This window comes from Equus caballus, chromosome 23 (genome assembly GCF_041296265.1).
Source record: "Equus caballus isolate H_3958 breed thoroughbred chromosome 23, TB-T2T, whole genome shotgun sequence".
Lineage (NCBI taxonomy): Eukaryota > Metazoa > Chordata > Mammalia > Perissodactyla > Equidae > Equus > Equus caballus.
The window spans coordinates 55,615,231-55,627,867 of NC_091706.1; the positions used below are offsets into that span (position 1 = coordinate 55,615,231).

The 12,637-nt window shown below is 38.3% G+C and overlaps 1 protein-coding gene and 1 long non-coding RNA gene across 8 annotated transcripts in view; one reads left to right on the forward strand and one right to left on the reverse strand.

The window, feature by feature from the left end:
- ELAVL2 (ELAV like RNA binding protein 2) overlaps nucleotides 1-10,196 on the reverse strand; it is a 155,845-nt gene extending 145,649 nt beyond the window's left edge. Inside the window, exon 1 of one of the 6 annotated variants that reach the window (XM_070249119.1) lies at nucleotides 9,987-10,196. The gene's annotated coding sequence lies outside the window, so the exon portion shown is untranslated. Of the gene's footprint in view, nucleotides 1-9,613; nucleotides 9,735-9,986 lie in introns of those variants that run through there. The other 5 variants (XM_070249112.1, XM_070249109.1, XM_070249102.1 and 2 more) reach the window with 5 other exon arrangements.
- A 1,587-nt stretch (nucleotides 10,197-11,783) lies between these two features.
- LOC111770116 (uncharacterized) overlaps nucleotides 11,784-12,637 on the forward strand; it is a 32,750-nt gene continuing 31,896 nt past the window's right edge. For both annotated transcript variants that reach the window (XR_011431781.1, XR_002803064.2), the window contains exon 1: nucleotides 11,784-11,870. This is a non-coding gene — a long non-coding RNA (uncharacterized lncRNA). The remainder of the gene's footprint in view (nucleotides 11,871-12,637) is intronic.

Genomic DNA, 12,637 nt, shown 5'->3' on the forward strand with positions numbered 1-12,637 from the left:
TCCGGATAATCTTAGGGTAACCAAAGCAGCAAAATGGAAACTTCTAGGTTGGAAATTACAACTATAAAAGACGGCCATACATTTTCAATCTGTATATTAAGAAGGCCTTTTCGGGGCTCTAGTGGTTCAAAGTATTCAAGCAGACCTGGATTCTGGTTCTGCCTCTCCCGTGTCCTTGGTATATGACTTCAGGCCCATTGCCTGATTGTCTCTGAGCCTCAGCTTTCTCATTGGTAAAATGAGTACAAAAGTAATAGCCAACTTTTAGGGATGTTGAGCACTAAGAGAAAGAATGTTTGTCATGTGCTTAGGAGAGTGCCTGGCACAGAGTGGACCTTCAGTGAGTGACAGAACTCTTGAGATGAAAGTCCAGCAGCTCTCACATGGAGCTATGCATCAATTCCTCAACCTACCTGTGAAGGCTTTTTTCTTTTAAAGCACAGATGCCTAGTCTTTACCCTGGGAGATTTCTACTCAGTAGTTCTGAGGTGAGGTCCAGGCACACGTCTTCATAGAAACCCCCATGGATGATTCTGATGAACCACAGCTTTAAAGCAAAAAACACTACAGATTTTTCAGTAGCTCAGTTAACAAGGAGTTAAAGTCAACTCTGGCTTGAACTATTTTGGTCTGACTCTCTCTGTGGAGTAGATTAACTGGAAAAATTGCCAGGTTTGTATTTTGCGTTATGCTAAAAGAGATTTAACTGGGAGACTTTTAAAGATTTTATGTACATTCATTTATCCATGAGGTCACAGAGAAAGCTTGATTTTCCACAATTTCCTATTATTATAATAAGAGAACAGACACATGAGATAACCCTGGGAAATTACAGTCATTCCATTGGCATGGATATCTTTTAATGTTTACTGTATCCTGTAGCTTTTACTTCTATTTAATAAACACAGGCAGATAAGCCAATACTAACAAATCCATTTTTTTCAGAGTCATTCTGAAAAAAATAACTAGTTGAGTTAGTTCATTTCTAACTGTCCAATTTCAAGATAAGTAAGCAGTCTCTTCAGTGATAGAGATCAAGGAGTGCCACTAAATATATATATTTTAGAAAAATATATATTTTGGCCTAACATGACCACCCTACAAGTTACTCACTGTGACTGTTTAACAAAAACGAGAGCATTTTCCCTGGGAGTGATTTGTAAATACTAGCTGAAACCACTACTCTCCTTAATATCTTTCCCTGTCATAGAAATCTGGCAGTCATATGTCTGGGCTTAAATTTGAGCGGGTCTGTCTTACCAAATGATAACATACATTTAGGACACTGCCACACCACCTGACAGAGTTTTTAATTTAGAGAGTTTTTAGGGAGCAGCCCTATGACGTACCCCCTCCCTGGATCTAAGAATGCAAATTGCATAGATTACCTATGAGCTCACTGGGAAAATACTTGTTCTCTGGAAACACTGCCGACCACGGTTTACAGATGACTCTACAGTCTAGATACAGTTCAACATCATGTATTGGTGAGCTGTTGGTAGATCAAGGAGTTGCTGATCAAAGAACAGGTATACCCAGATTCTAGTTTTAAAACTGTTTGTGAATCTCTACATTTCCATCCATAAAATGAAATTATAGCATTTGATTTTCTTACTTCATGGGATTACTGTGAAGCCAAAATAAAATTACATATATGAAAACTGGAAACATTTTTATCATTGTGGCATAGCAATCAAGAGGAAAGTAATTATTTCTTAATACACACAACTTTCCAGTAAATTATCCAAAGTCCTTTCAGGAACATATTTCCTTTTCTTATTAAACTTTTTTTTCCTTTTTCAATATGATTCCCTAAAAGTTTCAAAATCAAGTTGTCAGACAACAACTCTATGTTAAAACTTCAAAAAGTGAAATTGCCTGAAACTTGCTGAACTATCAAGGAACACGAAAATAAAAATCTGTAGAAAAGTGAAACCTTCCGTTTTCTTTGTTTATGAACGTAATATTTTATCTAAGTCTAGCCTTAGACAATTGGTTTCTAAAACGTGGCTCTTTGAAATTTTAGAGAGAGCCCTTTCAGAATTTTTTGTTTAACCAGCAGAGAATTGCTTTCTCGCTGCTGGAAGCTTGAACAGCTGTTGACTCTGGCACTTTTCTATTCCCGTGGGTAGGGTTCAAGGACCCTCACTGTGCCATCAGGAAGACAGCCAGCAATGTGTGTGGTCAGAAATAAGTTCCAGTTCTACTCAATTCGAAGGCCGCCCCTCTGCACACTCCCTAGGACTAGGGAACAGATAACTCAGGGCCCCTGTGTCACCTGAACTGGGGAGATATTCTCTAGGTTGAGGAAAACCAACCTCCATAAGAATCTGCTTTCTGACCCACAGTCAACTCACAAGGCTCATGTGATCATAGATACTCTTTGGACTTTTGATGTCAGTCAGTCTCAGGATTTGGTATCCTTTTAGAATTTATCAATATCCTCTCCTTTTTTTTTTTTTTTTTTGCATTATATAGAAAATTTCCCTTTCATTTAGGGTGCATTTTTGAGTCTTAGTGGGTACTAAACAGCTAACTCCATTTTGAACTTACAGGAAGAAGAAGAAGCAGAAAGAATATTTCAGAATAGCTGCCATTGCAGTACTATTTATTATATCCACTAGAGGACTCCTCTCAGAATGGCTCAAAATATCTTCCGTCTCATTCCCTGTGGCCTCTGGCATTTGATGCTCAACTAACTCTTGAGCTGGGCCACTGGCTACATATCAGTGTTAGAACGAAAACATTCCCCCTCCTTTAACACCTCCTACTAGTTCAATAAAGCGATGTTTAAATAACTGAACTGGCTTCAATGAACTGTACTTGCCATTTTTTCCTGCTTCTTAGCTAGATAAAATGGAGATAATTATGAAGTGGATGAGCAGGTTTAATGAAAGCCAGTTTCTTTTGGTATACCCCTGAAGCAGCAATCATCATCTGTTTGGCTTTTGAAGAGCAACAATTATAATCACTTAAACCCCCAAGGGGAACAAAAATAGAATTTACATTAGCATATAAAATATACAGCTGGATTGGGCAAGCCTATAAAATTCTGGGGAAATCATTCTAATCTGAATGCCATTCAAACTCACAAGTAAAATGAGTTCAAGAGTATTTTACATGCTTCCTTCCTATAAAATAATACGTAGAACAATGTGGAGAGGATTTTCCTAAAAATGAACACAAGGAAATAAAAATTTGTTGCCAGGAGAGAATCCCACCGGGAATGGGCTAAACTGTATTGTCAAGACATCAGAGAGCAAAATGCATAACGACATTCGCATAAAGTACTAACCACTCTGAAGTGAAGATTTTTCACACATTTGGGAGTTTATGAAAGGAAATAAGGTGTTTTAGTCTGCTCAAGGATGAAACTTAATCATAAATAAGGAAAATTCCAGATTAACAGTACTTCCCTCATCTGTTGTAAATGTGAAAGCAACACAAAGCAAAGTGAAATTCCTTAAATTGATATCCTATTGTTAGGAAGCAGAACGCTTTTTCCTATTTAAAAACATTTTGATATCATTTCCTCTCAAATAACCTCTTTCTTACACCTCCCTTTCTAATTCTGGCTCAGATCACAGGCAATCTCCCTCTCCATTTATGTTATTTAATTACTTTTGCTTTTGTGTCCCTTTCACGGTTTGCAAGATACTTTTTTCTTTGGTAGAGCATAGAAGAATGAAAATGGAGCCTTTGCTTTATCCATTATCCTGCTAGCAACAAAACACTAACATAATCAATATATTAAAGGCTTTCTTGGCTGTGCACATTTGTCAAAGGCAGTGTATCTGAGAAACTGCACTAATGCATCTTGAAAAATTCAGCATCCTACACAGAAAACTTGCTCTCCTTCATCACAAGTACATATCAATATGTGAGAACTAGAAAAATACACACTTTGTCTTTCTTTATATTATTTCAAGGTCCACTATTACATTTTTTTAATGGGAAAAAAAAGTCGCTATGTAAAACTTCCCCTCCACTGAGCACTTCCTGAATCCCCACACTAACGCCAGGTGCAGGCATATGGGCGACAGCTTCCTCTGTGTTCCTAAAAGCACTTTGTACATACTTCCGACAGCAATTCTCTGACTGGAGTATAACCATTTGTTGACATGTCTGTCCCCTACACAGACTGTGCATTGCTTGACAGCAAGGCCATCTTTTCCAGTGGGATATTCCCAGGCTCTAGCACTGTGCTTAAAACCTAGTAAGCACGCAATAATGTTTATTGAATGAAGTAGATCACTAATGTGTACTCCAAGACACATCAAAATGTTACAGTGTCTATGATGAGAATCAAACATATATTAAATACCATCTCAGCCATAGCATCAAATTTTATGGTGATAAATTAGACCTTGAGAAATTAGAAATTCCAAAGTCTTGATTTCTATAGCAATCTTCACTCTCATTATCCTTAACAAAGGATAATGGTAATTTTTTGGATTTTATTAAATATTTATAATGTGTCTCTTGGTTAATTATTTTTACTGGAGACACTCAAAAAGCTGAGTTCTCAGTTCGTAATGGTAATGACCTCAGGTTTCATTAGCTTAATATTTCTTTTTTTTTTTTTTTAATTAAAACCATTAACCCTGCCTTCTTAGCCTTTGTCAATGTCTGTCAGGTGTGGTGGTATGCAGCTTGTATTATTCTGCCTTTTCTGTAAACCCTTCATGCTCTGAGAAGCTTTGAAAGTCCATAACATATAACTTTACTTTGAACACAAAATGTAATGATTTCATGTGTAAAAGAATTTAAACGGATAATTGAGGCGCATAGGTTGAAGGATTCCAGGATCTATAGAGGAACTATCTGAAAGTCCTTTCATTATTTTCCTACTTTAAACATAGTCCACATTTTCCTCTGAATTTTTTAAGTGAAATTATCATTTTGTATGAGATTATGGGAAAGCAATAGTGGAAGGGTAGAAGAAAATAGACTCCACACACCTATATTTAAAATATTTGTAGATTTTTTGTTAATAATATAGTTAATATTCTTATCATTAGATAAAATTCAGTTTTGTGGCATTAATTATAGCATAAGTTTAAATGCAAAATAACTTTTTTTTGCTTCATACTAATATAACCATAACTATTTCTATATATATATATTTGCATATATTATATATACAGACCTCTGTACTTCAATAAATTGGAAGGGAAAGAAATTGTCTAGATACAGTCCTATGATTTTTAGTACATAATAATGTAATGTAAATTTCCAAGTCAAGGATAAAATAGAAAACTATACAAATATTTTTATTTGTATAATATCTGGGCCTGACTTTTACTTAAAATGAAGCCAGTAGCTAGAATTAATTTTAGGTGGGATGTGTGAAAATCCAATGGTCTTTGAAGGCATGATCCCCAAAGTCAAAGTGAGGTAGAGCTGAGTTATCTGTGACCGATTGCTAGAATATTGTGGGGTTGAAACACTCAAGCCTCATAGTGCTAACCTTTATAACATGGTTCTTACAAGTCCAAAATTACCAGACTTTCAAAAAAGCTATTGGCACTCTCATAGTAACCGAGGTTTAAACGTGATATAGCTGAATGATTTCATTTTACAAAAATCTGAAACTTACAAAACAGATGAATCAATTTTTAAAAAGTTCTTCACTTAGCAAGAGCATTAATACAAATGCTCTTTTAACATGAGCTCTCTGCACTTCAAAAGAAGTAACCCAATTTTTTAAAAAGTTTACACAAAACTCAGGAGCCCATTTATTACATAAATTGCAGACAGTTATTCTGAGTGGTTTCATTTCTTCTCGGGGTGAAAGTGAAGCTGAGCAGTTTTTGTTAAATGTAAATGATGTCCTTAAACGCTTTTTCACTGGTGTTTAGGGGAACTTGAATGGATTATCTTGATAAAATCTTAGCAACTCCATTTTTACAGATCTAAGTTAATAAACCCAAGCAGATGCCATATCTATGTCTCATGCTCTCAGATGAGATTTTATAAATAAAAAAAGAGCAAAATTAGAGCATTTTTAAAGGGGAAAGGATGTTTTTCCCCAGTATTTGTGAGTCTATCATCTTTAATATTTATTATATTACTTATAATATATTATGTACTTATTATTTATAACTTAGAAAGTATATATAATGTCAAAAAATCAAATGATTTGCTACCTATAAAATCATATTTCATTACTTTAGCAAATGTTACTGTAATCAAAATGCTAAAGTCTTTAAAAATTAAATCCCATTTCAATTGGTAAAATGAGAAAACAATCATCCTGCTTATTTGATTTTAAGTCCTCTTTGAAGGAAAACTGAGTTTTCAGTGAGGTTTTCCTTTTATTAAGTAGGCATGGTTGATACTTATTTGAAAACACTTGTCATTATAATTGGTTCACTCTTCCATTCCTTTTGTTTTTGGGGTGGGATGGAGAATACAATAAATTCTCTATAATTATTGCCCCCAAAGAGAAACAACCACCAAACTAGCCTGAGGTACCCAAACCAAATTTGGGACTATAGTTAGGAATCTTTCATAAGATTTTGTTCTTCAAAAGTGTTTTATCGAGGAAAGTGCCAAGATTAACAGGTAATCATTCCTATGTTTGGAATTTGTGGAGATTACGTGGATTTTATGTGGAGGATCTATTTAAATTTAGTAAATTACCTCCTATTTTCTAGTAAATTATTTAATATTGTCATTTTTAAAATTTTGGACCCAGTTTAGAGTCAGACAGATTTTGATTCAAATCTTCACTGAGTTGTCTGCCCTTACCCTACTCAGTTTCTAGGCATAATAAAACCTACTGCCTAGAGTGTTTTGAAGATGAGCTGAGATAATGTATGTACAGACCTTATACATATGATAGATTCATGCCTGGATCATGGCAGGTAGACCATGAATGTTAAATATTAAAGGTTACTTCTTAGCTGTTTTAGATTGTATATTTGATATAAGATATGCATTAAGTTTAATCCTAATTAGAAGTAATAACTGAAGGTTATTTTTGAATTTTTAAAATCATGGTATCACTTCAGCTACTCCTTTCTTGCTTTTTTTGCTTGCAGGCACATTTCATGTCCTAAATATGGTACAGGGGGTAAAACCTGCATTGTCACATTTGATGACCCTCACTGCCACCCACCTCCATTCCCTCCAGCTCATCCATTTTTACTTAAAGTGAATCAATTATGGGAAGCAATGAATATTTCTATGAGAGTATTCCTTAGTTGAAAACACTTACAATTTTGTTCTTATGAACATTGTTAGCTTTTTGTTGTCTGTAAAATTTATTCTAATGGACTGAGGTTTAGGGAAAATATCAGAACATGGCCACTGTACTTCTCATGTGCCAGTAACATATAATTAGAACACTGAAGAAAGAAATGGATTTTTATATTATTACATTCTGATACAAAGAAATTTCCATATTGAGAATATTTAACAATTCTAAAATTGCCACAGAATTATGGTTTTAGTGAGGGAAAATGCCAGGAATATATGGCATTAAGTAATCTAAGTACTTTTATAGGATATTAAACTATATGCACTATTATTATCATTTAGACAACTTTCAATTATCTAACTTATCTTAAATAATTTTTCATGAATGTCTTCAACTGAAACAGCATTTTCAATCTGTAGGTGGAAAATTACAGTAAAGTTGAGGGCTTTTTTAAGATTATGAGTATGATAAAGTAACTCTGATTAAAGGTATTTTTCTCAAAATATCAAACTAATCTAAGTTTACATAAACAGGTCATAAATTTACTGGCAAATATCTATACAGCAGTAGTAGATAGTGAATTCTTACTTTGTTTATATTCTGTACATAAATACAGTTCAAGGTGTTTATTTAAAAAAACCCAGATAGTACTAGTATAGTTCAACATTAATTACGAAATTAACTGAATATGATGGTTGAGCAGTATGGTCCAAAATAAATTATGAGTTAAGAGTATTGTTAGTTCACTCTTTATAGTCTAAGAATATCAGTACATTAGAAAAGCAAGCTTCCCAATTGAAATTCTTGCTATTAGAAGTATATAAAATACTACATTCTAATCTAAATTCTTCTCAGGTTTTGCCCCCCAAAGTTTTACTGAATTGATTCCATTTATACTAAGAGATTAGTAGTTTAGTTAGCCATTTGGTGTTTAAGCTCTCAAACTGAAAAACTGTTTTAAGGATGGTGAGTGCACATAGCAAGAATAAAAGCACTCATGATGACTTTGGAAGCCAACTGCATTAGGTGTCACTTTCCTGTGATAGTTACCGGTAAATTACAGTAACTTCATGTAGAATAGACAAGAAAATAAGCCTGTTGTTAAAATAAGTGATTAAAGTATATGCCCAATAAAATATACTAACCTTTACTGCAATATGATCAGTTAAAAAATTATTTTGTGTTTCTTATGATCAGAGGAAGTTTATAACAACTTAAAAAAATCTTTATTTCAGAGTAGGTCTTGAGAAATGTAAGCACATTGTATCTGCATACATAGAGATGAAAGTTAAGAAGGGTTTCAACAAAACATGGAAACAATTCCTTTCCAGGAGTCATTCTGTTTCCATCCCATCCTTCAAATGAGAAAACTTAGATGGCCTTGCCTCATCAGGGAATGTGCAGGTCCTTTCCAATACAGGGCATCCCAATCATTTCCATGGCAACAGCCCTTGACAACTTAAAAGACAACTAGATTCACAAACAGAAAAAGTTAAGACTCCTGAGTACTGTTAACTTTTTTTTTTAAGTGCAAAGCTGGCCAAACAATTTAGGATTCTCCAGAAGGAAAGGTTGAGCCTTTTATCAAACTTGGAATTGTTAACTTTACTGCAAATATTAAGTTGGATAGCCATTCTCAGAAAGTGACTGATATAAAAGGGCATAAGTCAGAAGTCCTTCCCTGGAATATACCTCCCATTTTTAAACAAATAAAAAGGATTAGGAGAGGAGGTTGAGGAAGGACCCTTCAATGAATCTGGAAACTTTAGTTTAAAAAGAGGGGGGAGGTGAGGAGGAGAGAAGAGAGAATTGGGAAGTCCTAAGCAGTTCCTTTCTCTAGCCTCAAACCCTTTAAGCCACAACCTTCCAAACGTGTTATTTGATTATCCTTTAGCATTTAAAATTTGTCCAAGAACGATGGCTTCTAATGTTACTACCTAAGGGAGTGTGAGGAAGAAAGGAGGGCTAACAGCGCAGGTGAGGGCACAGAGAGAGTTGTGGTGACTGAGGGTGACCCCACTGTTCCACTTCTCCTTAAGGATTTTCATCCGGAATAACCCGGCCACTGCGCTGAGTTCAGGAAGTCAGGGCTGTACATTTCTTTTGAAACCAGACAATAACCCAGTTCCCTCCGCCTCCCTCCCCTGCACCTTGATCCTCCTGACGCCGACTCTCGCCCACTTTAAATGCATCGAGCTCATTACCATCCCAAGAGTATCAAACAGATAAATACGGAACACATCTACGGACTACGGTAAAGAAAAAAATAAATCAGAACTACTGCTTTTTTGTTTCACTGCCCCCTCCTCCCAGCCCCCAGCCCTTTGTGTGTGATGATTCCCCTTCAAGCCACCCACAAATCCAGCATACGAGAAGAAATGGTAATTTTTGGTTTAAAAGTTCACTTACCACGGCAAACCTCAAAAAGCTTTGTCATGCTTTTTGTACTTAATTTTTCAAAACTGCTTGTGCAGGGCGCAGAACTGGGAAGGCAGGACTAAAGTATCTCTAATAATCGCAACAAAAAGGAAAGAACATTCACCAATCAGAATTACATTAAAATGCACAAACCCCAGAGCAAGACGCACGGTTCAGACCATACCAGGGAGGGGGTGGGGGTGGGAAAAGCCAAGCTAACAAAACAAAAGGTAAAGGAGAGAGTTGAGTGGTTGAAGGCGAAATTGATCCAAGCCGCCTTTTAACTGAGGACCGGCTTAAAATCACCACCACCGTCACCCCCCGCCCCCAGCACCCCCGCGATTACCCCAGTGACTGCACTTGCCTCCAGCCAGCTCAACTGCAGGAGAGGAATGCCCCATCTAAGTTCACTAGCCCTGCCACAGTCTTCCACTGCCTGATGGGTTCGTTCAGGAAAACACTTCCAGAGGCATCATCCACTCGAGGTCTGGGCTTGGCTGCTGGCTGCGGGGCTGCTGCAAGCAGCTGCTAGGATCGGTGCCGTCTCGTTCCTGCCTCATTCGCGCTGCACAATAGCCCCGGCTGGGTGCACCTCATTAAGCCAGCCCGAGAGCCCCAGGAGCAGGGCAAGCAGTGTGACAGCGCTGCCCCTTTGTAATGACTGTGTGATGGATGCAACCGAAGGGTGGGGTCTGGGTGGGTCAAAACTGTTAATGACAGTATGTATCATTCTGTCTGTCCTCCAGGAGAGGGAAGCCCCCTACCCTCCCCCTAGGTCTAGACATAGATGTCTCTCTCTCTCTCTCTCTCTCTCTCTCTCTCTCTCTGTCTCACACACACACACACACACACACACACACACACACTTCCTCGTTCCCCACCTCCCTATGACATTTTCTGCAATCAGCGTTCAAAAAAGTATGAAAAGTATCGGGTCATTTCTATCTGAACAGATTATCGACAGCGAATTTATCCAAACACTTTAGGAAAGAGAAGATCCTAAAATCTAAAATACAAGCGCAAGGGGGGCGAGGAGAGCAGGGTGGGCTGGGTGCTGGAGCGAGTAGGACGTTAACAGCCAATAGTTTGCACCTGTCCGTCAACTCGCACCACCCACTCAGCGCCGCTCGGGCCAGCGCGGGCGGCCGCTTCGCTGGTACCGCGTTCCTCCGAGGGTCGGGCACCATGTGGGGGGCGGGCAGCGGAGTGGGGAAGGGGGAATAAAACCAACCCGAGAGGCCCCGGCCCCGGAGGGGAATGCAGGAGGGGCGCCTGCACCCTGACCGCGCGCGGCCAGTAGGGGAGGAACCCTGATCCCAGACCAAAAGCCCGACCTGCCAGGGAGGGGCCGCCAGGGTGTTAGAGAGAGTTCCGGGGTCCGAGACGGCCGGGTTGGGGGAGAGGTTCTGCCCCGGGCCGCTGGGTACCCTTCGGGCCAGCGCCCGTGTCCCGCGTCATAGTTCGGGGCTGCTCCCTCTCCCGGGAGCGCCGCCCTTGCAGGTGCGCAGCGAAGCCACCAGGTGCGGGACTCGACCCCCGCCTCGTCCCCTCCGCTCCCCACACACCTGACACCCCCTTGCAGTCTCACTCCATTCTCCGTCCCGCCCATGCTGCCCCGAAGGCAGAAAGCACACAAAAACGTCTCTCCTTTCGCTCCCTTTATGGAGAGTCTTGAATCTTTGCTTCGCTTCTTCCAGGTTGCCCCATTGAAAACATCCGCGGATACCTTTTTTTCCCCTTTCAATTTTGTTAAGGGTCGGAAGAACCCAGTTCGTAGGCACTCATTTTTCAAGTTTAAGAAAGCCTTACAGGATCCTTTATTTCCCCGCGTGGACAAATAGACTGTTACTTTACACTCTACATTCCATTTCCAACTTACGGTGATGCTATCCCCTCTAAAGGTGGCCACAAAGCACCTGTTCCAAACATCCTGAGCGATTTCCCCAGAACCGCGTGGATATTTATTTATGTTTATTCAAGTTTATGGAGCACCACTTCTCTGACACTATGTAATCGACTTCTATATTTTCATCACTGATGCCTTACAGCAGCTAAGAGAAAACAAGAAGCAGAGGGAAAACAGGACATTTATGTCTAATGAAGCATCTCTCCCTTTTTATGTCAGCTATTTATTTATTAATCACTTAAAATTTGTGTATATAGGCTGTGCAGCCTGTTCTAGGCCGTGGGAGAGCACTAAAGAAGACTTTCAAGCCACTCCTCGAAGAGCTTCTGATCCGTGGGGGAGGTAAGAGAGCCGGAAGCTCTTAATTGCTTCTAATAAGAAACCACTTTGAGTAGAAGGGAACGAGATCTTGTCAGACTTTAAGCAGAGAAAAAAAAGAAGGGTGTGGTGTAGTCTTTCTGTGGTTCCTTCAGGTCTTAAAAACCTTCTAGGGCATGGAAGCCTTCTTTTTTTAACCAATTACTTTTCACAGCTTTTTACAATTCTATGATTTAGAAGTTGTACCAGACTTATATTCACATATGTCCTATAATTAAAGAAAGGGGGGAGACTGGGGAGGAGGGAAGACCAATGGAATGAGTGAGAAATCTAAATTAATTCACTAATTAATTAATTTATTGACTAACAGTAACACCGATTTAATAAAGCTTGCTTAGAAGAAATCCTCAGAGATAAACCTTAATGAGTAAGAATAAGAATTATATATAATTAACAAAATAATTGTTTCAGTGTAAATAGCTCTCTTAAGGGCACCGAAAACTTTTAAAAAACATTTCCTCTTACATTGTTTTACTAATAATTTGCATAATGTAAAAAGGGTTAGTTCATAAAATAGCTGTGAGTGGTGACAGAGCAAAGGGCTTTTGGAGTATGTTATTAATTGTAAGTATAATAACAAACAATAAAAGTTTATGGTATTATTATAGCTCTCCATTTCCTCCAAACCTAGATGGGCAAGATGCTAAATACTTTTTTTCTGAATGTATTCCCCTGGTTGAAAACTACTAGGACATTTTTTAAAGACTAGCTCATTAGCTGACTGGGTAAAT